Source organism: Mus pahari, chromosome 1 (genome assembly GCF_900095145.1).
Source record: "Mus pahari chromosome 1, PAHARI_EIJ_v1.1, whole genome shotgun sequence".
NCBI lineage: Eukaryota > Metazoa > Chordata > Mammalia > Rodentia > Muridae > Mus > Mus pahari.
In genome coordinates, this window is record NC_034590.1 from 124,855,992 (window position 1) to 124,860,903 (window position 4,912).

A 4,912-nucleotide genomic window follows, 5' to 3' on the forward strand; every position below is an offset into this window, starting at 1 on the left:
GCCCAGGTTTTGGGGGCCTGTTGGCGCTTGTCACTACTGGAAAGAATGTAGCACAGATGTATAGATGCCAACATAAAAACACAGTGAGTAACAGCCAAGAAAATATGTCTTCACTTGAATCCAGCAATCGTACTATAGTGGGCCCTGAGAAATGCAATGTAGCTGAGGTCCTTAAAGAGGAAATAAATAAATCTTTTAAAAATATCTTTGAAAACTCACAAAAGTAGTGGGAGGAAATAAATAAAATGTTCAAGACATGAAAGTAGAAATAGAATCAATAAAGAAGACACAAACTGAAAGAAATCTGGAAATGAAAACTTTATGAACTTAAATAGGAACCTTAGATGCAATCCTCACCACACAATACAAGAGATGAAAGAGAGAATCTCAGGTACTTAAGACATGATAGAAGCATGGAAGATCTTTCCATTTTCTGAGATCTTCTTCGGCTTCTTTCTTGGAAGACTTGAAGTTATTGTCTTACAGGTCTTTCACTTGTTTAGTTAGAGTTACCCTAAGATATTTTATGTTATTTGTGGCTATTGTGAAGGGGGTTGTTTCCCTAATTTTTTTCTCAGCCTGTTTATCGTTTGTATAAAGGAAGGATACTGATTTATTTGAGTTAATTTTATATCCGGCCACTTTGCTGAAGTTGTTTATCATCTGATGAAGTTCTCTGGTAGAATTTTTGTGGTCACTTATGTATACTATTATATCATCTGCAAACAGTGATACCTTTATTATTTCTTTGCCAGTCATGCTCATGGATTAACATAGTTAAAATTGCCATCCTACCAAAGGCAATCTATATATTCAATGCAATCCCCATCAAAATCCCAAAAAATTTCTTCAAAGACATGGAAAAAGCAATTCTCAAATTCTTCTGGAAAGGCAAAAAACACAGAATAGTGAAAACAATTCTTAACAATAAAAGAATAGCTGGGGGAATCACTATTCCTGACCTCAAGATCTACTATAGAATAATAGTGATAAAAACTCCATGATTCTGGTACAGAGACAGGCATGTTGATCAATGGAGTAGAATTGAAGACCCAGAAATAAAACCACACACTTACAGATACTTGATCTTTGATAAAGAAGCCAAAGATAAACAATGAAAAAAAAGAAAGCATCTTCAATGAATGATACTGGTCTAACTGGTTGTATGTAGAAAAATAACAATGGAATCATATTTATCACCTTGCACAAAGCTCAAGTCCAAATGGATCAAGGACCTCAACATAAAACCAGATACACTGAATCTAATAGAAGACAAAGTGGTAAAGGGCCTTGAAGTTATAGGCACAGGGGAAATTTCCTAAATAGAAGTCCAATTCAATGGCTCATGCTCTAAGAACAACAATTGATAAATGGGACCTCATGAAACTGGAAAGCTTCTGTAAGGCAAAGGACATAGTCAATAAGACAAATCCACAAACTACAGATTGGGAAAAAAAATCTTCACTAACCCTACATCCAATAGAAGGCTAATATTCAAAATATACAAAGAACTCAAAAAGCTAATTACCCCAAAACCAAACAACTCAATCAATAAAATGGGGTATAGAACTAAACTGCCATTTCACAACTGAGTAATATCAAATGGATGAGAAGCACTTAAAGAAGTATTAAAAGTCCTTAATGATCAGAGAAATACAAATCAAAACAATCCTGAGACTCCACCTTACAACAATCAGAATGGGTAAGATCAAAAACACAGGTGACAACATATGTTTTAAGGATGTGGAGAAAGAAGAACACTCCTCCATTGGTGGTGGGATTGCAAACTTGTACAACCACTCTGGAAATCAATCTAGAGGTCCCTCAGAAAATTGATAATAGATCTATCTGAAGACCCAGATATACCATTCTTGGGAATATACCCAAAAGATACTCCACCATGCCACAGGGACATGTGTTCCACTATGTTCATAGCGGCCTTATTTGTGATAGCCAGAAGCTGGAAACAACACAGATGTTCCACAATAGAAGAATGGATACAGAAAATGTGATTCATTTTCACAATAGAATACTACTCAACTATTATGAACAAGGACATCCTGAGTTTTGCAGGCAAGTGGATGGAAATTGAAAATATCATGCTAAGTGAGGTAACTCAGACTCAAAAGGCCATGAATGGTATGTACTCACTAATAAGTGGATGCTAGCAAAAAAAAAAAAGTACAGAAAATGCATGCTACAGTCCACAGAACTCAAGAAGGTCAACAAGCTGAAATGCCCAAATGAGGATGCCTCAGTTCCACTTGGGAGATAGAAGAAAGCAATCACAATTGTGGAGGAAGGGAGGGATTTGGGAGGGAAACTGGATGGGGTGGGAGGGAAGTGGGGAGGAGATGGTAACCTGATCTTGTATTGGGTGAGGGAAAAGGACTGAAACTTTGAGAGCCAGCAGAAAGAATGGAAACAGGCAACNTTGGGAGATAGGAGGTTGGGGGGACCCTCCAGAACATACCAGAGATCTGGGATGTGAGAAACTCTCAGAACTCAAATGGAGGGACCTTAGATGAAAAGCTGGACAGCAGGGAGAGGGAACTTATAAAATCTACCTCTAGCATGAAGACAGCACATCAAATGAGGGAGGGGGCATCCCACAGCCACATCTCTGACTCATAATTGTTCCTGTTTGAAGGAATTACAGGGAGGGAAATGGAGAGGCACCTGAGGAAAAGAAAGTCTAGTGGCAGGCCCAAAGTGGGATCCAGCTCAAGGAAAATCCTAAAGCCAGACACTATTACTGAGGCTATGGAATGCTCACTGAAAGGGACCTAGCATGACTGCACTCCAGAATACCCAACAAGCAGCTGAAAGAATCACATGCAGACATTTGCACCCAACCAATGGACAGAAGCAGCTGACCCTGTTGTTGAATTAGGGAAGGTTGAAAGAAGCTGAGGAAAAGGGCAATCCTTTAGGAGAACCAGCAGTCTCAATTAATCTGGACCCTGATGTCTGTCAAGCACTGAACCACCAAACAGGCAGCATACACCAGTTGATATGAGGCCCCCAGCACACATACAGTAGAGTACTGCCAGGTTTGTGTTCATTCAGAGATGATGCACCTTACCCTCAGGAGACTGGAGGCCCCAGGGAGTTTAAAGGTCAGGTGAGTGGGAGGTGAGGACATTCACATGGAGACCGAGGGCTGGGGAGAAGTATAGGATGTGGAAAAGTTGGAGGGTGGACTGGGGGGGGGGATAAAATATGGAGTGTAAAATAAAGAAATAAAAAAAGACATGATAGAAGAAGAGAATATGTTGGTCAAAGAAAATGTTAATTCTAAACCAAACCAAGCCACCACCACCATCACTACTCCCACCACAACCACACATGCACACACACAAAGACACATACACACACACACACATGCACAGACACACACACACAGACACACACACACAGACACACACAGACACACACATGCACACACACACACACACACACACACACACACACACACACCAAAAATTACTGGCTCAAAATATTTAGAAAAATTGATACATCGTAAAAAGACCAAATAAACAAGACGAAGGAGATAATAATACCCCCGGTCAAAGGTACAGATAGTATTTTCAACAACATCATAGAAGAAAATTTCCCTAGCCTAAAGGAGATGTTTATGAAGGTACAAGAAGCATATAGAACATAAAATAGACTGGAACAAAAAAGAAATTTCCTTGACCCATAATAATCAGAGCACTAAATGGTAGAACAAAGAAAGAATATTAAAAACTGCAAGGAAAACCATCAAATACATGTTAAGATAGACCCATTAGGAAAACACCTAACTTCTAAATGGAGACTCTAAAAGTCAGAGTAATCTAGACAGAGCTTCTACAGATACCAACCCTGACTACTGTTTACAGCAAAACTTTAAATCACAATACATTGAGAAAATAAGACATTCTATGATAGAATCTACTTTAATCAACAAATCCAGCTCTATATGAGGCATTAGAAGGAAAACTCTAACCCAAAGAGTTTAATCTCACTCCCCAAAACTAAAGAAATAACCCAAGATTGACAAATGAAAGGAGGGCACATGCACGCGCGTATGCGCGCACACATGCACACAGACACACAGACACACACACACACACACACACACACACACATACAGACACACACGAACACACACCTCATCATCACCAAAACAATGCTTCTCTTAAAAATTTTTTATTAGGTATTTTCTTCATTTACATTTCAAATGCTATCCCAAAATCCCCTATACCCTTTCCCTCACTCTGCTCCCCTATCCACCCACTCCCCCTTCTTGCCACTGGCATTCCCCTGTACTGGGGCATATAAAGTTTGCAAGACCAAGGGGACTCTCAAAGAAGAAATATGTACTTTCAATTAATTATTAATCATGTTTGTACTTGACTCATGTCAATACAGAGAGAAAGAAATATTGCACTGATATTACATTTATATAAAGCAAATGAGATATTAGATTATCATCACTATATTAGCTACTTTTCTGTTGCTGTGATAAAACAAACATCACAAAACTCAATTTATGGAAGAAAAAGTTTATTTAGGATTACAATCTCAGAGGGATAGAGGCCCATTATGACAGCAGGCTTAGCAAAACGAGGCAGGCTTTGTGGAAGGATCTGGAGGATGAGAGATCACATATTGAATCACAAACATTAGGGAGAGGGAAACCTGGAAATAGGGGCAAGGTTATAAAGACTCAAAAGCCTGTATCTCCCCTAGCAAGGCTCTACTACCTAAAACTCCTCAAGCAGGACCCCATCTGGTGACCAAGTGTTCAGATAGGGGAGCATATAGGACACATTTCTCATTCAAAACCTTGTATTTACTAAATGCTTTATTCATTTTAAAGTTCTCCTGAGAAATAGCATCAATATGATATAATATACCTGGACAA